Here is a 22,909-nt window from a genome sequence, read left to right as displayed (position 1 = left end):
TTAGGTGATTGCTCATTATGAGCATGCTCCTGTTGTAACTCAAAGACACGGGATGCATTATCAACGTTGCCATACATATCCTGTAAAGAATCCCGTAGGGACTTGGCAGTCTCTGAATAAGCAAATATCTTATAGATTTGGGATTCCATTAAATTAAACAACCAAGACATGACCATGTTATCATTTGCCTACCATTCAGCGAATTTTGCATCTGTAAATGCAGGTGCTCTGATAAGACCATTCACGTAACCCAATTTCGATCTACCCCCAAGAGCTATAGAGACAGCTCTAGACCAAGGTAGATAATTATGCCCATTTAACATAATGGTTGTAAGTTTATTGGACATCTCAGAAACAGATTTGCTCTTATCAGCCATAGTGCTAGACAGAAAAAGAGCACAAAGTTCAGCAAACTTATCTGATACCAATCGAGTCTAATAACAGATCGTCCTCTACACAAACCAAAGAAACCACCGCAAAAAATAGATCCACAAATAGCAGAACACGAGCTATAGGAACCACCAATAGACAAGCGGAAGCATTGACAATGAAGCCAACCTTAGGATCGTGTTTTGCTCTGATACCATGTTTCAATGAAAATCATGTATAGAATAGAAAGAAAAGAAGAGAAAAGGGACACTCAATCGTTAACGTGGTTCCGACAACTAAGAGTATAATCCCTTGGAAGCTTACATCCATGGTGGTAAATCCCCAATTCATCTTATGTTTTAGGGGAGGATTCATTATCCTTTAATAGAGAGCACTACAATGGGTTACAGTGATTAATTTGGTAACTACAGTTATCGCATAACCCAGCATGATCTTTTACTATATTGGGATTATGATGATCTTGCATCCTTATCGTTCTAACATATTTGCATCTGCAGATGGTATCACTCTTCTCATGTGATATAAGCAATCGAAAGAGTCGCGGAGTTTCTTTTGTCTTTTATGTATTTGCTGCATTACAACTCATAATTATCTTTGTCGAACAGATTCGTGTTTGAGCTGTCCTTACCAATGGAGCATATCTTTTGAATGTTGATCGCGATCGCTATTTCAAATAGCAGCCAAGCTCTTAAAGAAGCGATGTGTTTCGTGATGGATCCTGTTCTCGGGAAGAAGACATGCCGTGTCCGATTTCCGCAGCGTTTTGATGGCATCAACTTGCATGATCGATATGCTAACCGGAAAGTTGAGCCCACCTACAGCAATTATATGAACAAGTAGAGGCTACCGGCAGTATCCAGCGAGGTCTGAACTTCGATTGCAATAAGTTGTAGGGATGAAGGCATGGGACCTTCAACTTTTTGGGTTTGTACGGTCGTCCTTGAATGTTTTTCTCTTCCTCTTTTTTTTGGAAAAATTGTCAAATCATTCATAAACCTATTGTACGACGGCCAATTCAGTCCTAAACCTTTTAATTTTGCCAATTCAGTCCTAAACCTTTTAAATTCTTGCTAATTGAGTCCTTCCGGCCAATTTTGGCCGGCCGACGCTGACGTGGCCGCCGGCCGTTCGATCAACGCTGACGTGGCAATTTTTAATTATTTTTTTTCAATTTTTTAATCTTTTTTTTTCTTTTTCTTCTTTTTTTTTCTGCTGTCTCCCCCCTTCCGGTCCGGCGACCGGCGGCCGGCCAGAGGGGAGGGCCGGCGAGGCCTCTGGCGAAGCTCGCCCCGCCGGCCACCGGCGAGGGCAAGCCTAGCCGGCCCCTGGCTGGGCGAGGCGAGGTCGGCCTCGCCTCGCCGTCGCGACCCGTGCGACGGCGAGGCGAGGCGAGTCAAGCCTCGCCGTCGCCCGGGTCGCAACGGCGAGGCGAGGCGAGGCCGACCTCGCCTTGCCCGGCCAGGGCCGGCGAGGCTCGCCCTCGCCGGTGGCCGGCAGGCGAGCCGCGCAGGCCTCGCCGCCCTCCCTGGGCCGGTCGCCGGACCGGCGAGGGGAGACAAAGAAAAAAAAAAAAGAAAAAAAAAAAGATTAAAAAATTAAAAAAATAATTAAAAATTACCACGTCAGCGTTGACCGAACGGCCGGCGCCGGCCGGTGGTCACGTCAGCGTTGACCGAACGGCCGGCGCCGGCCGGTGGCCACGTCAGCGTTGACCGGACGGCCGGTGGCCACGTCAGCGTTGACCGGACGGCCGGTGGCCACGTCAGCGCCGGTAGGCCAAAATTGGCCAGAAGGACTCAATTGGTAAGAATTTAAAAGGTTTAGGACTGAATTGACAAAATTAAATGGTTTAAGACTGAATTGGCCGCCGTACAATAGGTTTAGGACTGATTTGACAATTTTCCCCTTTTTTTTTGCAATTCAATCCTTGAAGTTTTTCAAATTTGCGCATTATTTATCCTTCCTTTGGGTGCTTGGACGAAAATGTTGATGTGACAGTTAAATAGCTGTTAAGTGCTATCGTGGCACCTACGTGTCACCAATGTGATGCCTACAAGGCTTTACGAATGTAAAGAACTAAAAAAATAGAGTTAAGGATTCCGAAAGAAGAGAATTGAAAATTAAAATAAAGGGAAAACCATCTTTAGCTTGCTTCAACAAACAGTGGGTGGTCACTGTGCTACCGATCATTGTCGAGGGTGGCCAGACCCTTGTGAGTGTTTGCGGAGGGCTTGCGACCCTTACCGGCCAGTAGAGACACCGACTAGGGCCACAGCCTTGCCCGGCGCGACCTCTCTTTCTCACGTGCCCGTTCTATCCATCTCTACTTCGTGTCGCACTCCGTTTCTCTCTGTTGCTTGTGGTGTTTACAAGCAACGAGACTGAGCGTCTAGACACCGGAGAGGGTCTCGCCGCCGCCACCAATGACTAGCAACACCATGAGCTCCCAGGGCAAGCTGAATATGGTTTTCTCTTTATTTTATTTTCAATCCTTTCATTCAAAAACCTCAACATTATTTTTCTCAATTTCTTCAATTTGTAAAAGTCACGTAGGCACCACATCAGCGACATGTGGCTGCCACGTACGTGCTTAACGGCTATTTGGCTGCCACGTTAGCATTTTGTCCAACCATCTTACCGAAGGACTAACACTATACTTAAATCGAAAAGGACGGAGTATTCGACTTTACACAAATTGAAAAATCGAAGAAGCTCAAGGACTCACGTGACATCATTCCTAAGCTTTATTACAATGGTGGTTACTACTTTTTTATTGGCACTTTAATAAGTTCAGAGTTCTTCTGTTTTTTTTTTCGGGTTGATTTCTTATCCAATCGATTTGTCAATGTTTTATTTCTCGATTAAAGTCAAAATTGTTCTTAATGAGCGCGCAACTTTCCAGTGACTAAAGACACGCATGATAACCATTATATTTCTCTGTTTTTTTATTTTTCTGTTATTGGGAACATGTTCGGAATAGAAATCCATTTGGTAACGGAATTTTATTTTTTTTATTTCCAGAACAAATTTTTAGTCCAGAAATAAATTTGGAACAAATATGAGAAGTAAAAATTTTCTATTTTTTTATTTCTGGAACAAAAAGAGAAATAAAAAATTTTCTCATCGCTCACCCTCGCCTCCCGCCACCTGCCTCACGCGGCAACCACGACGCGGCCGCCGCCCCCCCTCGCGGCTGCCCACCAACCGCCACCCGCTGCCACCCCCCTCGACCGCCCACCAACTGCCGCACCCTGCCGATCACCGGCCGCTTGCCGACCACCACCTCCCGCCATCAACCTCCGCCACCCCCCGTCGGCCGCCAGTCGACCGCTGCCTCCCGCCGCCGGCCACGGCCACGGCCACCGCCTCTCGCCACCACCCGACACCACCCGCCACCCATCGATGAATGGAAAATAGTATGAGAGGGAGAAATTTTGTATCGTTATCAAACGTGTATCTCTATTCATAAATGGAAAGCCAGAAATTTATTTTTAGAATAGAATGGTTATTATTCGCACCCTAAACATGCATCATCGCCAACAGGCACGCGGCCCTACTAGTAAAGAAATTGAGAGATGAAGCTAGAGAGTATCAGGTCCGAAAGTTCAATCCCTATGAATACCGTTCAAAGTATATATTCAGATCACCATACTTATGCTTTCTTCTTGGTATATCCTGCAAGTAAAGATATGTGTCTCGTAAGCATTCGACATGCACAAAGATGCGCAAAGAGTCATATTCGAAAAAGATTAGTTGCGCACCGAATTATCATAGGAGAGAGAGAGAGAGAGAGAGAGAGAGAGAGAGAGAGAGAGAGAGAGAGAGTTTTCTTTCATCGGCGAGGTTGGCACCTCTTGACTGCTCGGATAATCCCTCGACTACTTCATGCAATCCAGTAAATTTCTCATTAGGGCAAAAGTTAGAGTAAGATTGACCAAAAAAAAAAAAGATATCGAGAGAACAACGCCAAGCGCCACTATCGGCTACTTGCTCCCCCTGTCAAAAAAGTAATACCAACCCCCAATTTTCTAAAAAAAAAAGAAAAACGAAATGACACAAAAACGTAAGATGACGAAAAGACAAGCACTGAGCTGTAGCTGGAGCCGAAAGACTGATGTTAGAGAGAGACAGATGGAGTGACGAAGAAGCCTCTCCACCTTCTTCAATGAGTGTCGCTTTCTCTCTTGCCATCTCTCGCTGCTGCACTTGCATTGCATCGCAGTTGCCACTGATCTCCTTTACTTCGAGACCCAGAATAGCGTACTGCAAGTCGAACATCGAGATCGTCTCAGGCAAGAGAGAGGACATGGAAGTGAGTATTTAAATATTCTTAATTAGTTTAATATGGAACTAATTAGTGTGGATCGAGTAAAGCCCGGCTTGTGATGAAAGGGCATGTGACCTAAAACTCCATACATAGTGCTCAAGTATTTCTTCTAGCCCTGATGCACAAATAACCCCACATAAGGAGCAAACACTAATTGTGAGGGATAGTTTCATTGAGCTAGTGATACAAAGGGTAACGATGAATTCCAAATCAAGTGTGCAAATCTCTTTTACATGATTATATATGTTCTAGATTATAGTTATGGAGATCTTGGGGTGCTGTTTTTCGCGGCTAACATGCGGTATCAAAGCTGCCATAGTATAGGTTTAGAATGTACTGAATTGGCCCGTTTTCGTGATTTTTTGTTCGTCAAAAATTACTTTTGATTATATAAACGGGAAGAGCTCGTCAAGACGAGTATTTTGAGTGGTGGCGTGCCACCGGGGGACACCGCACGCCTCCACGCGCAACCACGCATTGCTAGGCGACGGTGTGCATCGAACACACGCACCGAAGCGCTCGCATGCACCGGCGTCGCCAACACATGCGTTGCATGTGCCAAGGATGACGTCAGCGACCCGCGCAACGCAGGTCAACCAAAATAACCCGACCCGATCTGAATCCGACCCGTTGACTAACTCGTTGACCAGGTGACCCACTGGGATCCTACCCGATCCAGGAGCCGACTTGGTTGATTGGATTGGTCAACCAATCGGACCGGTTGGACCGGCGGTTTAGGCCGATTTAGACTAGCTGAATTTGAGAGCGTCCGACCTCCGATTGGAGCGTTCTTGATACCGCCGTGCTCGTATCAAGATGTTCTACAATGTGATGTATTTATTTTACATGTTTGATGCTTTAAAAGATGTAAAAATACGTATAGAACCCTATATATGTGTATTTTAAGGATATTTTTACGTATTTTCCTATATTTCTTTTTTGGTTTCAAAAATACAGATGGTAGCTCACATGTATATCACCACATAAAAATGTGTAGAGTGTAATTCACTGTCTATCAATAAATGGAGCAATGTAATTGGCATGGCATGTGATTTTAGTGACAAATTGCCCCTGTCTTCAAGTCTAAAATCACATGTGTATGGTAAATGTGAGATATAAAGTTTATATCCTTGGTATGAAAGAGTTTCAAGGATTCAATTAGGTTGTGACCGCTAAAATGACACACTTGATTGGGTTTGAGAAATATTAGCCTTATATTATGGTAGTGGGATGTCTCCTATTCTAATGCGTGGTTATACTTTCAAAGAAGGTAATTATGTATTAGTTCATGGAGGGACACATGTATAGCATATGCTTGAGGAGTGACTGATCCTAATGATTCATACCCCTAAAGGTGATGAATTCACGAAGGTTTGAATATATTCTCATGGCCGCTGTCATATGGAGAGTATACAACTGCATGTTATATATTCTGCCCAAAGGTGTTTATATGATGATGTATATAACTCTCAGGATGTGTACTTATACAGTTTCAAGTTACATGGTACTCACATAATGCTAGTTGTATACATTGCTTGTCAAATCAGTCACCTTCTCTATAAATGGCAACTCTATTACGATTGAGGTTCATACTGGTTCAAATTTTAAGAGACGAAAAGAGGATTTTCTATTTGGAATGAAGCTAGTTGATGTTTATATTGCTCTTACTAAGGAAAAGCCAGCAGATCTCACTGCCACCGGTACAGATCCCGAAAAAGCATATCTCACTGCCACCAGTACGGATCTCGAAAAAGCACACTTTGTTGCTTGGGAAAAGAACAATTGGATTTGTTTGTTATCAATGAACCAATCCATTCAAGAATATTTGAAGAGTGGGTTTGCCAATTGACTGCACTGCTAAACAAATGATGAAAGCCGTGGAGACTAGAAACCATGTCTCATCTAATGCTGAGATTGGGACACATCTGCAATGACTCTTCAACATGAGGTATGATGATTCTGGTGAGGTTAGGAACAAGAAGAGTATGAGGTCCAAAAATCATAATCATTAAGGAACTCATTATTCCACCGATCATTCTGACTGTTTGAGTCCTAAGAAAACATCAATTTAAGAAGGGTGTTAGAAGAAAGGTCACATAAAGAAAGACTGCAACAAATATAAAACTTGGTTATTGAAGCCCCATCTAGTTCATGGTGGCTAGATAGTGGTGCAACAATTCATGCTGCGTTTACCATACAGGGATTCAAAAACCGAAAAAAGCCAAATCAGGCAAATCAAAGCTCACCATATGAAACAACAATAAAGTTGACGTCGAGTCCATTGGAAATGTCATTTTAATTTTAGATACTGGCTTTAATATGATGTTAAGAAACACATTTTATATACTTTCCTTTATACGAAACTTAGTTTCGGTATCATGTTTGGACATGTGTGGCTACTTTTTTAAATAAAGAACAATATTATTTTTATATTCTTTAATTCAAATAAGGTTGAGTACTGCAATATATCTAATGGATTGTACAAATTGTTTTTAACTCCCAATGATATATACGTTGCTTATACAGCTAAAAAAGTTATTTCCAAAAGGCCTCTGCCTGAGGAACAATCTTATACGTTGTAGCATAAAATGCTTGGTCACATCTCTAGGGAAAGAGTGGAAAGGCTGATAAAGGCTAACATCATGCCTGCTCTTTAAAGTGACCTAGAGACTTTGGTAAACTATTGTAGAGGTAAGATGGCTAAGATAAAGAAGAAAACTGCAGTTTGTAGTTTTAACCTGTTGGAGGTCATTCATACTGATATTAGTAAATCCTATATGGCAACCTTGTGTATAAATTTTTGTTTCATCACATTTATTGACGACTATTCCCGATATGGTTATCCGTATTTGATTAAGGAAAAATCTAAGTCTCTTAACAAGTTTAAGATTTTTGAGACTGAACTCGAACAACAGTTGGGAAAAGTCATAAATGTTGTCAGATCTAACCGTGGTGATGAATATTGTGGCAAGCATGGCGATATTGGGCAGCTTAAAGGGTCATTTGCCAAATACTTTGAGGATTATGGGATAGTAGCTCAGTTTACTATGCTTGGAAGTCATGAACAAAATGGTATGGCCGAAAGGTGCAATCGCACTCTTATGGAATTGATGAGGAGTATGATTAGTAGGACTAATTTACCTAATTTTTTGTGGAGTGAAGCTTTGAAAGCAACACTTTATATTCTAAACTGTATTCCTACCAAAGTTGTTCTATTGACTCCTTTTGAGTTATGAACTGAATGTAAACGGAGCTTGAACCATTTTACGGACTGGGGATGTCCTTAGAGAAGTGAGGTTATATAATCCAACATTAAGGCTCCGTTCGTTTGGCGGAAAATATTCTCCCGGAAAATATTTTCCAGGTTTTCCGGTGTTCGGGGGGCGGAAAACATTTTCCGTGGGAAAATATTTTCCTTCCCCCCCTCACAAAATAGCCTAAGTCTACAGAAAATGACTTCCGCTTCTTTAAAAGCGAAAATCATTTTCCGGAGCTTCTTCTTCTTCTTCTTCACTAAGGTCGCCGGCCGCCGCCGCCCCCCCCCCCTCCCCCGCCCCGCCGCCGTCGTCGATGCCGCCGCCGCCGTCGCCGCTGCCGGTCGCCGGCCACCGCCTGCCGCCAGTCGCCGGCGAAAAATATTTTCCGAAACTTTTTCATATTGGTCGCCGAACACCGGAAAATTATGTTCCGGGAAAACATTTTCCAGGAAAATGACTTCCGGGAAAATATTTTCCAAAAGGAGAATATTTTCCGCCAAACGAACGGAGCCTAAGTAAGTTGGACTCTAGAACCACTCACTATTACCTCGTATCTTATCCAAATCATTTGAAGGGATATCAATTTTTTAATGCCAATGAAGGCACAAGAATTGTAAAATCATAGACAGCAAAGTTTTTAGAGTTTAATGTGGCCGAAGAGGGTAGCTGCTCACAAACTATTGTGGATAACGGTATGGTGGGGATAACTGTTTTTTTCTCTGCCTATATAGACGATTGTAGAGCCTTCTACACCACAAACTGAGGCTGTTAAGGTCTAGTATCCTGTTATTGAGGTAGCTCATGATGAAGTCACTCAAACCCCTCAGGTCCAGGATGAGGTTATAGTAGCTCCACTCATAAGATCAATCAGGCAGAGATGATCAGTTATACCACCAAACTATGTAGTCTATCTAGGAGAACATGACTAAGATATTGATTGTGTAATTGATCCAATGACTTATACGGATGATGTTTCTTGTCCTTAGTCATATCTATGGTTGGATGTGATGAAAGACGATACGTAGTTTTATGAAATATAATGGTGTTTGGGAGCTTGTTGAATTGCTTGAAGGTCACATGCCCATCGGCTGCAAATGGGTGTATAAGACTAAAAGGGACGCTAAAGGAAATATTGAAAAGTTTAAAGCCAGATTGGTAGCTAAGGGTTTCACTTAGAGAGAGGAAGTAGACTTTGAAGCAACATTTTCTCCAATCTCTTCTAAAGATTCTTTCAGAATGATCATGACATTAGTAGCTTATTTTGATAAGGAGTTATACCAGATGGATGTTCAAAATTTCTAAATGAAGACCTTAATGAGGAGGTCTATATGGTGCAACCCGAAGGCTTTGTAGCAAATGATTCAGGTAAACTTTTGTGTAGACTGAAAAAGTCATTTCATGGCCTCAAGCAAGCTTCTATACAATGGTAGTTGAAATTTCATATTGTTGTCACTTCATTCGAATTTGTTGAGAACAAAGTTAATCAATGTATATACTACAAGGTCGGTGGGAGGAAATTTATTCTTCGTATACTCTATGAAGACGATATCTTGCTTGCGAGCAATGATCTTAGATTACTACATGAGACAAAGTAGATGTTGTCGAAAAATTTTGGCATGAAGGACCTTGGTGAGGCGTCTCTTGTCATATGACGATATCTTGCTTGCGATCCCTATGGATCGTTCTCGCCGAGTATTGGGTTTATCTCAAAGAACATATGTTGATCATATTTTAAAAAGATTCATTATGCAACATTGCAATCTAGGAATTGCTCCTGTCATTAAAAGTGATAAATTGAATCTGTCACAGTGTCCTCATTTAGATATTGAGAAAGCCCAAATGAAGGATGTACCAGATATTACTTTTGCAATAGGACTTCTAGGCAGATATCAGTCAAATCCAGGACAAGAGACTATTTGCTGATTTACAGGCATGTTTAGGACCTGCAGCTAATAGGGTATTTGGATGTTGACTTTGCTGGCTAATAGAATGACATGAAGTCGATAACATGATACATCTTTAAGTTAGCAGAAAGTGTAATATCATGGAAAAGCAATAAACAAAAATCTATATCATCCTCTACCATGCAAGCGGAGTTTATAGCATGCTTTTCGGCAGCTACTCAAGCTATTTGGCTCCAGAACCTCATTAGGGAGTTGACTGTATTTGATTTTGTGGACAGGTCCATACAGTCATATTGTGACAATAACTCAACAGTCTTGTTTATCAACAACAATAGAGGTCTCAAGGGATCCAAGTAAGGAAATAGTTCAGGATTATGACATTACAGTAGAGCATATTCCACAAATGATATAGTTGCAGATCCACTAACTAAAGGCCTTCGCACTTATGTGTTTGAACGACATGTCATTAACATGGGCTTAGGAACATCATGGGATGTTATTTAGTGGGAATTTCTTTTGTCTTTGCTCTAATAAAGTTTACATCTGTGTTTTGTTACATTTAGTAACATTTTTTTATATCTATCAACTCATTTGCATTCAATAAAGGTGTTTATGAATGCATTATTATCATGTTGAATACACATATCTAATGAAAATCTCAAGATATTGTGTAAACTTTGAGTAAAGGCTAAGGGCATTCAATTATTAGCTTTAAGGATATGTCTTGTTATACATAAAGTAAAGTTAATTATAAAGATAAGACATATGTAGGTTCGTTAGAATCATAAGGATATTCTCTAGTGACATATCAGGTTTTGTGAAACTTAAGGAGAGAGAATGTGGATTAACAAAGGGGATGACACACGAGATATTACTCTTTTTGAGGTGTTATTCAATTACCACACTACCATATTGAATCCATATTAGTAGAGTTAAAAGCACATGTGACCATGAAAAGCTCTATGTGTATTCATGCAGTTACCGCCATACTTCAGTGTTTGAAACTTTGTAGGATCGGATTAACTATTAAGAATAATCTCTAGACCAACATAAAAGTGTGCACATACAGTATAGTTTCAATTAATATAGCCCAAGTTGGAGAATATAAGAGTTTTTCCGATGTAGGCTAAATTAATTGAGATTGTAATTTACCGTTTTATGGGATTGGTCTAATAAGGTAAGATTTAAAGATTTTTAATTAGTTTAATATGGGACTAGCTAGTGTGGGCCGAGTAACGCCCGGCCTGGCCTGTGATGAGAGAGCTTGTGGCTTAAAACTCTATAAATAGTGCTCAAGTTTCTCCTTTAGCCTGATGCACAAATAACATCACATAAGGAGCAAACGCTAATTATGAAAGGGTAATAGAGGAGAATGACTTGCACTGAGGATCGTTGCTATTCCGCATCAAGAATGATGGATTCTCTTTTACTTGATTATATGTGTTCTAGATTCCAGTTATCGAGATGTTTGGGTGTCGTTTTTCGCAGCTAACAAGTGCGGAACTGGTGGCCGGATCTTACAAGAGGAACGAGCTGGTCCGGATACACCACGACTCCGGCAGCGCGGTTCGTCTCTTCAGCCACTGTTCACTCTGTATTCATTTCTGGTGGGTGTCTTTTGTTTGCGTCGGGAGTTCGCCTGCTTTGAAATTTGAAGTCAGCAGTCTAGATCCCAGCATTGCTATCAGATTTTAGTTCCGAGGCTCCGTGAATTGTTGGAAACTCTAGTGGTGGAGCCTGCTTTCGGAAGATCGTTCGCTTCTTACAAGCATTATTGGAAAGATCGAGTATTTCTTATAATTACTGTTCTGGATCAGAATCTGCATTCTCTGTTCCTTCCATTAGATCGTCCGTGATCCCATTTCCTTGTCAATGACCTGACATTTTCTTATATTAGCTTTTGATTCTTCTCTTTCTGGTGATCGCCCGTCCCATTCAGCCTGTCACTTTTGGGAGCGTTAACGTGTTCTAGTGTATAGTCAACCTTTCTGGCAGCGGAGAAACTCAAGTCAGTAGTTATAGTACGCCAATTAGGATATTTACTTGATTCTACTTATCTTTCGGGATTATGTATATATCTCTTTAATAGTACATATCCTTGATTGATTATATTTGGTATTATGTTTATCTTATTACCTCATCTAATAAAAATTTACTCTTTTCTATAGATATTGAATTATACAAAAATTCCCCAATCCTCTCTTTCTGTATCTTTATTCTTAACTGTGCAGTACTCGGGGCATATCCAAATAAATCCATCGTCACCACTCGACAGTGTTCACTTCATGCGCACAAGTCTTGTCTGAGAAAGTAGTCCATTCCACAATAGTCATGTTTTGACACTAACCGCACCGGCCGCGTCGTCCAATCGAGCCTTCTTTCATGAAGGTGGCTTTTTTTTTATCCGCATCTCTCAATAACTATTTTCCCAAGCCAGCCGTATAGGCCACTTTATACTACGACACTAGTCGTATAGGCCGTATGGCTATGTTACTGATTCACAAGCCAGCCGCATCGGCTCCTCCAATTGTTGACCTTTCGCGCGTTATTTCGAGAAGCCAACACCATAACCAAACTCGCCTCCCTCAAACCAACTAGATCTGGAAGTTTCGCCACGAATAGATGCCGAACGCCGCGTAATCCATCACGTCTGAGCTGTTGGGCGCTGTTCAGACTTGTATTTCAACTCAATTTGACATTTTCTATGCACCTTGAGTTTGAGGAGATGTTAGTGATATTATGATATTGCAACATTGCATATCTCTCGAGATTATGCTTATATTTCCTTTGATAGTGCATATCATTGATTGATTATATTTGGTATCATGTTCATCTTATTACCTTAGATAGTAGTTATCTAATAGAGCCTATGTACTCTTTTCTATACACATCGAAATATACATAAATTCCACAATTCTCTCTTCCACTTTTATCTTTTCTCAACTGTTATATTGGGCTTCATCTTTACGATTTATTTTCGTAAATGATGGGGCCATTAACAAGTGTGTTTAGGATACGGAAATCTAGTTTGAGACTTTCTACTTCCTTGATTCTAGCCTTTTATAATATCAGTTGCACCCCGGTACTCTCTTGTGGCGTCCCGCCGCGCAAAATTCAAAAATGGAACACGCCGTTTGCACCGAGGTGAGAACGAGCAGCACCACGGCGGCAACCACAGAGATCCCAGACCACGGGTTGCTGAAGTAGTCCCGGTTGAGGATGACCCTCCACCGGTACCAGGCGGCCTTCCACCGGTGCCACCTGGTCCGGTTGTACACGTTCAGGCTCTCGCACAGGTCTGAGTAGTAGAACTCGCTGGAGTCCCTCATGGTCTCCTTGTGCATACCGTTGATGAGACTAGCCACGTCGTCCGCGCTCCAGAGCTGATTTTCCAAAATTCCGCGGCTGATTAGAATGTCAATGTCATCGGGCGTGTCGATGAGGCTGTCCATGAGAATGGCGTAGCTGCTGATGTACTTGTAGTCATGGTGGCACTGCTCGTACGCAATCATGTTCCTCAAGTACACCTCGGTCCACTCGTGCACAACCATGTGCGGCATCTCGAGGGTCCCGTCCTTGAAGATGAAATCGAGCATGGAGGTTCCCTTGCCCCGTCCGAACGTGATGCCAGGCTCTTGCAGCTCCTTTGCCCTCTGAGTTTTCTTGGCCTGTTTGGATGTCCTGCCCGCCGGGAACGGGGGCAGTTGCATGGCTCGCACGTAGTCCCACCAGGTGATTTACCTGAATTCTCGTGCCTACAAGCTCGTGCCTGTGCAAGACATCTTTGAAGTACTCGTAGCTGAGCTTGAAGAATGTGACAGTGGTCCTCAATGCGGTGAGGTTATAGAGATTCTCGAGGATAAAGAATGGGACTTGGTTTTCCAGCAGCAGCATGTCATGGAATACGCCGTTGCTCATCCACTGCTTGCTGAATATCTCGTCGCGCTCGTCTCGGTGCTCGGGGTAATGGTTCCTTATGAAAAGCTCAACTACAAAAACTGCGTCCACTAAGATCATTTCGACGAGCTTGTCGCTGCCTTGGGTGAGATTTTCTTGGTAGCATTGCCGAATGCGGTCTTCCGATTCCCTGATCATTCTGGTACAAGCAAGGAGGTCGGCCCTACTGCGACGGAGGAAGCCTTTCAAGTATCTCAGTTTGATCTCCTCCCTCGGCTGAAGCTGTGTCTTATCACGGTGGAACGGCCCGATGGAGATGACTTGAGGTGTGTAGGCCTCTGCGTTTGCTCTGCGGAACTTCTCAGGCACTCGATAGATGCAACACTCGGCGAACTCGTCCTCGCGAGGCAAGCTGTCCATCTTCGTCGTTATGGTAATCGCAACTTCCTTGACAGTCCCACTCATATCTAAACAGGTGAAAGATTAAAAAGCCCATGAAACTAGAAAGAGTGAAAAGGTACATTTGGGCATAATTCCATCGACATGAATGACGTACGGTGATTTGGTGCCTAATGACAAGAATGAATTAAGCATGTATTCTTTCTTCCATTTAACGAGTCGCGTCAAAAAGTAAAACAAAGCCAAAATCAAGAGAAAATTGTCCAAAAAGTCCTAATTTATTGTACGGAGACTAATTCAATCATAAACCTCTCAATTGTGACAATTTAGGTTTAGGACTAAATTGATAAATCATCAAAAGGTTTAAGACCAAATTGGCACAATTAAAAAGTTTTAGATTAAATTGACAAATCGTCAAAAGATTTAGAACTAAATTGAAAGTTTTATGATTGAATTGACTGCTGTATAATAGGTTTAGGACTTTTTGAACAATTATCCGAGAAACAATAGAAAGGCTTCGTTCGTTTCGCGGAAAATGTGACGTTTCTAGAAAATATTTTTCAAGAAGCTATTTTCCAAGAAAATGATCATATTTTTCGGTGTTCGGCTGAAATGTGAAAATGAACTGGAAAATATTTTCCGTCGTTCGATATGGTAAATCCGATTTGATTTTCCTCCTTACACTCCTTTTAATATTTTTTTATTATTTAAAAAATCAAATTTTTAATTTTTTAAATTTTAAATTATTTTTTAATAATTTTTTATATTTCTTTTCTTATATTTTATTTTCTCTTCTTTTTTTTTCATTTTTTTCTTCCTCTGCTGGTCGCCGACCACGGCGACGACCAGCAACCGGCCTCAGGTGAGGCTTAGCCTCACTCGCCCAAGGCCTCACCTCGCCTTGCTGGCCTCAAGCAAGGCCTCGCCAGATCCGGTAAGGCAAGGCTTGCTGAGCCTAGCCTCGCCTCGCCAGATCTGGGGAGGCTCGAGGCCTCACGAACGGCAAGCTCACCCAAAGAGGACTCACAAGGCGACAGTGAGGCTCAAGGCCTCTGGCACCACCCTCTGGCGACGCTCAAGCGTTGCCGATCTGCAAGGCCTCGCCATCGAGCGTCACCAGAGGGCGGCGAGGCTCGAGCTCGCCTGTGGCCGGTCACCGGTCTTTGGCATGGCTGGCAATTGGCTGAAGAAGAAGAAAAGAGAAAAAGGAAAAAAAGAAAAAACAAGAATAAAAAAATAAAAATAATTAAATATTAGAATTTAAAAAAAGAAATAATTAAATAATAAAAGGTGTTTTTACCAATGAGGGAAAATGATTTTCTTTGACTAGTTTATTTTTCATGAAATGAATCCCGGAAAATTTGGAAAATATTTTCCTGAAAGTTGTTTTCCACGAAATGAACGGAGCCGAAAATGATTTTTTTGTTTTCTAGAAGAACAGAAAACACGCTTGCCTCGCAATGCATTCAACCTGTTCTAGAAATGGCACAAAGATCTACATTGACAGAAGACCGTGATCTGATTTTGATTGTCATGAAGAAAACCCTGCTCCGAAAGATTTTACCTGTGGCGCTCCGCTGTGTTTCTGCCCGTCGACTTTGGACGAATCGGAATAGTCGTTCAGTTTCAGGAGGCCTTGCGCCTCAGCTAGTTGAGAAAATATCTGAAGAATCTGCAAAGCTTGCGAAACGAATAACGAAAGACCGTCAGCTTCCTAGAGCTCTCACCGCCATGCAACATAGTCAATTTGCAGTTAAAATCACGTGGCCGCAAATAATACAAGATCATACCTCCTATAAATTCTACGGGAACACGCATAATCTAACCTTCTATTTCTCGACTGCTCTACGGGCAATCAGTAACGTCAAATGCATACATAGTTTTTCTACTATTTGAATTGAAACTAAGTGCAGCATATGGTCACTAATCATAATGCTCTATGTCTGCACAAAAAGCACCGAATTGAAAGATGTTGAGAGAAAAACAAGGAAGGCTTACCTGAGATTCAAGATCGAGAATGCGCTCTTCATTCTTGCTGTCATCGGAGAAGTCCGGCTTGCTTCCTAGGCTATATAGTGAGAAACCATGCAAACCACGAAAACAGTAGCTTTGGAGGGACAAAAGAAAGATGTGATATTCTTTAACCTTTCATGAAGTATTATGATATTACGCACACAAAAGGTCTGACCATTACTATCAATTACAAAGAAAAAAGGAGAACGGGAAAAAAAAAAAACAGAACAGAGTCATTTGGTTTCTTTGCCATTAAGCCGAAAAGATCTCCTCTTGATGCAACTTTATCTAGAATGTTAGAGAAGTTTTTGATGCAGAAAAAGGGATTATACTTTGGTCACAATTACACTGCAACTATGAAGTATTCTAGTTATTCTCAATGACGCAACAGCAAAAGCAAAATTCTTCTTCATAATGTTTGTTCTATGACTTTTTCTATGGTTACATATACCCATATCACTAATTTAAGGCTTATGACAGGGATTAGTGTTGGGGAATATCCCTTATGATGTTTTGAAGAAGATAAAATAATCAAAGGCTACTAATTTGTTTAATCGCTGAGTAACCAGGTGAAAGATACACAAGTCGTTATGTAGATGATATTCTAAAAAGAACGTATAAAGGATATGAGTTCTCTATCAAAGGTGAACAAGCCTAGAACGGGGAGTTTGGTAAAGCTCGGAAGTATCATGGATAGGCGAACAGCAAGCAAAAAACAGAAGTTTATTCAAACTCTATCTACTATTAATTCTAAATATTGCGTCTCAAGTTCTGATTATTTACTTCGTGGAAATCAAATATGTTATGAATATCATTAGAGTAATATGACAATATCAGCAAAATTTGCATGTGGATATTGTCAAGATACTTGGCATCTTCAACTCTATGCGAAGTCTGTTTAGACTTAAGGAGTATTCAGACTCTAGGAGTATCATCTAATCAAGAAGTCTATTCAGACTAAGAATACAACGTATGTACATCGCAATGGCTAGTGATTTAACTCAGATTTTTTGCATAGAATATGTTGATTGATATTCAATCTTAAAGATTGCTTTGCAACTAAATCATTCACGCAAAACATCTTTGATTGATTGACAATCACTTCATAGACAAGTTGCTTTCCTTAATTGAAGAACTCTCCTTATGGAAACTGGAGATTTGCTTGTATGGGCAACCAAATCAATGGGAATTCAGATTTTATCACTCAACTGCTACTCAATCTTTTTTATGTAACCTCATCCACAGGTTGATTGGAGAGTGATCCTCTGAAGACTGTCCAACGTTTAGTTTTAAAAGTGGAGAAATATAAAAGGAGACCAAAGTGCCGAGGAGAAAAGAAAGGTCCAAAATAAAAAAAATTCCAAAGTTTGAGAGTACTTCAATAATACATACTTGTCTTCCGTGAGCTTACAATTGTAATTATTTGAGAGGTTTATACAATGTTATAGTTTGTGCGTAGGTATGAAATAGTGGGGTCTATCGACTTGGGTATAAGCAGCACCAGCTTTAAGTAGAAGCGCTTGGATCCAAGCGGCACAACTTAACTGTAATCTCTCAGGCTGCGTTTGGTCGACCGGATAAAAGCCAGGATAGGATATGTTTTATCCTATCCTGTGTTTGGTGATGGTCCAGGATAGGATAAGGTCGGATATAGACCGGATAAAAAAAATCCGATGGGGGGGTGGGATAGACCCGGATAGGATTTATAATGCCTATTTTTCCAGAAACCCTACACTCCACTCGCCATCATCTTCATCCCCACACCTTGTGCGCTTTTACCAAAAAAAATTCTCGGCTTTTTTCCTTCACTGACTCCTCTGGACCCGTAAATAGCCAAAAAAAAATAAAAATTATCCTATCCGACTTTAAATCCGTAGTCCACCAAATAGTGGACAGGATATGAAGAAATCCCAAGACTTCTTATCCTATCCTATCCAGTCATATCCTGTTTAGAAATCCGGACGACCAAACGCAGCCTCATTGATTATCTAGTGAAATCCAACCAGTAGGTTGTCAACGTAGGAAAGTGGACGTAAGCTTGCTATAAGCCGAACCAATATAAATTTTGTGTGCAACTTCTTCTATCTCTAAACTTGCGTCAATTATCTTTGATAGACTTATGCACACTTGTGAACTGAATTTGATCTCTGTTCAGACTCTGACCTTTGAGTTCCAGTGAATATCATCATAGCACTACAACTATTCAGACTCAGATTCCGTCTAAATCTAATATCTTTCAACTTTAACATTTTGACTTCCGTTTTAATTTGTCGAGTGTTTTTAAAATCACCTATTTAAAACCCCCCCCCTCCCCCCCCCCCTCCCTCCAGGTGATATTGCTAACTCCATCAATTAGCTCCCCTGTGCTTATTTTGTATCAATAAATATTATAAAAACAAACATTATGACAAGTTTTTTCAGTAATTAATGGTTTAAGGCTTGAACTATTTTGTTTTTCAATTTGTTCAATCTGATTCTTGAACTCATTTTTTCTGTCCAACTGAATCCTCGAACTTTAAATTCTTTTGTTTAAATTAGTCCTTCCATCAAATATATGGACGGAAATATTGATGTGAAAGCTATGTGAATGCCACTTTGATACATGGATATCCATGTCTTGCCATGTCATTTGCACTCGTCACAGAATTGAGTGAAGGCCACCTTCTTGCAGGTCTGTGGCGAGGGACGTGGCCCTCGTAGTTGGAGTGGCAAGTTTTGTTTAGAACTTGCAAGTTGTGGGGCCCGAGTCACAGTCTGATTTACTTGCATGCCAGTGTAATTATGGTAGACATTCATCAGTCGGCTTTTACTGAGATTCAATCTATAGATCGTATCCTATGTGCAACTCTTTGGGGGATTTTTGCTACTTCGCATGCAGCACATGTGTGTTTTGGGGACTTTGGGAAGTTTCTGAATGAATGGTGAAACAGAGCTATCGTCCATGGTGTTTGAGATTTGGGTACGAGGAGTAGTTCTACCGCTGAGGATGGCAAAGAGGGTCCAAAGGTTTTCAAGCCCAACAGACAGAGGAAGTAGGTCTAGATAACCCGTAAATTGGCCCAGTGTTATAAAATCTTCTTGTATCTCCAGATTTTTAGGAGCTTTTAGAAGGTTCCAAGGGTAATAAGGAACATGTATGCATGGTATTCTAGAGTAATCTTGAGGACAATATAGGAAATATCCACTTTTCATCACCGTTTGATCAGACTGTAGATCTACGGTTGCAATTATTAGGGTTCTTGTATAAATATGGCTCATTTTCCCCTCATTTGGATTATAAAGTGATGTAAACACAAGTTAAGAGTTTGTCTCTGAAAATTCCTGTGTTATTGTGAGTAAGGCTGACTTTGGAAAGTCTTTCCCAAGATCGTACGGATAAGAAAACTTTAGAATAGCTTGCGCTTGCACATAACAAGTGGAATTAGAACCAAGTTGATCCAAGGCACAATGGCATCTTGACGAACAAGGTGGAAAGGTCGAGGCTATATTGACCATTTAATGAGCAGTGTTTTGCTCTGTTCTATTTTAAAACTTGAAACTACAAATAGAATTCATCAACAACTATGACCATACATAACGGCACTGCTCCAAGCAACAAGATTTGAGTACAAGTTCATCAATCATCAACGATAAGGATCAGACATCTTGAGCCTATAAATTGTCAAATTCCAGTACTCGCCTTAAGGTCAACACATCTCAGAATCAACTAGTCAAACTTAAAATTCAGTCTCCACATTGAACATTTGACAAGCAACAACAAAGGCCCCATTCGATAACCAAACCAAAAACTACGGACACAAAAAAAAACTCGATTTCAGTTAACAAATTCGTTAATTACCAGAGACTAAGAATCGGATATATTAACACCGAAGTAATCACCAACGACGGACTCGTCTCTGCAAGTGAACAGATACTGCAATGGCTCGTCCAATGTGAAAATGATCCCATCCTGCGACGCAAGGGGACAGAGAGGTGCCTTAAGAGATGGCAAAGGAGATACCGAGTAGGGGTGTGCAAAATGAACTGCCCAAACAGGGAACTGCCTGGACCGGACCGGACCGACCAGTTTGGTCCGGTTCTCGAAAGTGTCGGTCCAATTCCTGGATCCTAAAAGTGGAACCGGGGTTTGGATGGTACGATGGCATGGATAATCATCACCGAAGATGAGCATCCATGTCATCGTGGCGATTTTGCTTGACAAGATAAGCGTCAAGCTACAGTAGCACACAACTTGTCCACTTGATTTTGGAGGCTTGCAATTTGCTTGTTTATGTCATTAAAATCCATTTGTGATGCAATGATGTCACTAATTTAGGTAACGACGCGAAGCAATAAGCACAATGACTTAATATGACCAATATGACAATGGTTGAATCACTGTTCTATCAATTATGAAAAATTTCTCATTCATAAAGCATTGAAATTACGAACATCAAAACTATTGGTTCGAAGTGTTTTTCAAATGACACGATGATCAACTCCTTTGTCATGGACCGACGGGAAGTTAAAAATATAATGGAGTAAGCAAATTGCATAGTAAAGATTGTAGAGAACTTACTCGACTGACGAAAAATAGCAATCACATTGATATGCACATGAGACATGAGGTTTGCTATCTAAACTAGAAGGCTTAGCAAGTGGGGCCAAGAGGATGATCCAACTAGTCGTAGTCTCGTGTACTAAGGTCAGGTCCTCTTAACTCCAGCATAGTCAAAAGATTATCCTACAGTCAAGCGGTATCGCGGATAAAGATAAACACCTTTGACACAAAGAAATAACCTTCGGGGTTGAGAAGGGCAACCTCTACTCCGCAATCTCACATTCGAGGTCATATCCTTCTCAACATCATCATAAATTTTCCTAATTGGGACTCAGGACCGGCCGCAAGATGTGTGTGCAAAAGTATAGTGATATTCATTCAAAGTCCTTCTTGATTATATCCAGGCTTCTCCCCTTAGAGTCCTTGAGACTTCTCTAAACCTTTCATTGGTGATGAAAGTTTTCTTGGGTCACAGTGGCAGGCTTGATACAGATGGAAATCAGTTACCAAGACTCGTCTACATTTCTGGAGAAAAGCGGCCTGGTTGATAGCATCACAAAAGGCTGGCGCATTGAGTGCCTTGGTATTTTTTCCTTCAAGTTCTTACACAGCTTTCTAATATAGCCTGGAAAAGAAAAGATCATGTGCATGGCTTTTAAAGTTGCAAGAGTCCCTGAGACTTTTCTGAATGTTATGAACTTCATTTTTACTTGTTTACTACATCCATTATTCCCTTCTAGTTTTGATTATTTGTGTCGCCGTGCTCCCAAACTCCCGGAAGAATGATAGGAAACGAAAAGTCTAAAATAAGTCGATCTCTCTTTATTATGATGCTCTGTTGGTGTGAGGAGTGTCATTCTGCAAATATTTGCAGCTGTAGATGGTATCACTCTTCTCATGTGATATAACCAACTGAAAGAGTCGCGGAGTTTCTTTATCTTATATGCATTTGTAGCATTGCAACCCATAATTATCTTTGTCGAACAGATTCGTGCTTCAGCTGTCCTTACCAATGGAGCACATCTTTGGAGTAAGCGATGTGTTTTAGGATGGATCCTGTTCTCGGAAAGAAGACAAGCTGTGCCCAATTTCCGCAGCGTTTTGTTGGCATTGACTTGCATGATCGATATGCTAACCGGAAAGTTGAGCCCACCGACAGCAATTATATGAACAAGTAGAGGCTACCGGCAGTACCTAGCGACATCTCAACTTTGATTGCAATAAGTTTTAGAGATAAAGGCATGGGACCTTCAACTTTTCGGGTGTGTACGGTCGTCCTTGAATGTTGTTTCTCTTCTTCTTTTTTTGCAATTCAGTCCTTGAAGTTTTTCAAATTTGCGCATTATTGATCCTTGCGTTGGGGGCTCGGACGAAAATGTTGATGTGACGGTTAAATAGCTGTCAAGTGGTATCGTGGCACCCACATGTCGCCAATGTGACGCCCACTGTACTTTATGAATGTAAAGAATTAAAAGAATAGAGTTAAGGATTCCGAAAGAAGAGAATCGAAAATTGAGATAAAGGGAAAACCATCTTTTGCCTGGTTGAACAAAATAGAGGGTGGTCACTGAACTACCGGTCATTGGCGAGGTGGCCAGACCCTTGTTGCCCTCGACGACCCCCTCAACACACAGTGGTAACTGGTAAGGGCAGCAACCCTCGCGAGTGTTTGCCGAGGGCCCGCGACCCTTACCGGCCAGTAAAGATACTAACTAGGGCCACATTCTTGCCAGGCACAGCCTCTCTTTTCAGCGCGCACGCTCTATCCGTCTCTACTGCATGGGTCGCACTCCATTTCTCTCTATTGCTTGTGGTGTTTACAAGCAATGAGAGCGAGTGTCTCGACGCCATCGAGGGTCCAGCCACCGTCGCCAATGGCTAGCTAGCAACACCATGAGCACCTAGGGCAAGCTGAATATGGTTCTCTCTTTATTTTATTTTCAATCTTTTTTATTCAGAAACCCCAACATTATTTTTCTTAATTTCTCAAATTTGTAAAAGCCACGAAGGCATTACGTCGGCGACATGTGGCTGCCACGTACACACTTTAACGGCTATTTGGCTGCCACGTTAGCATTCTTTCCTACCTTCTTGCGGAAGGACTAACAACTACACTGAAATCCAAAAGGTCTGAGTATTCGACTTTGCACAAATTGAAAAATCAAAAAAGCTTAAGCACTCA

General features: G+C 41.3%; 1 pseudogene; it reads right to left on the bottom strand.

Moving 5' to 3' along the window:
* Nucleotides 1–12,875: 12,875 nt before the first annotated feature.
* On the bottom strand, nt 12,876–16,287 carry LOC115686209 (UPF0481 protein At3g47200-like; annotated as a pseudogene).
* Between the last annotated feature and the right edge of the window lie 6,622 nt (nt 16,288–22,909).

The sequence above is a fragment of the Syzygium oleosum genome, unplaced genomic scaffold (genome assembly GCF_021117445.2).
Source record: "Syzygium oleosum isolate NSW1041296 unplaced genomic scaffold, Sole_v2.1 Sole_v2.16, whole genome shotgun sequence".
Lineage (NCBI taxonomy): Eukaryota > Viridiplantae > Streptophyta > Magnoliopsida > Myrtales > Myrtaceae > Syzygium > Syzygium oleosum.
This window is presented reverse-complemented; position numbering and strand designations above follow the sequence as displayed.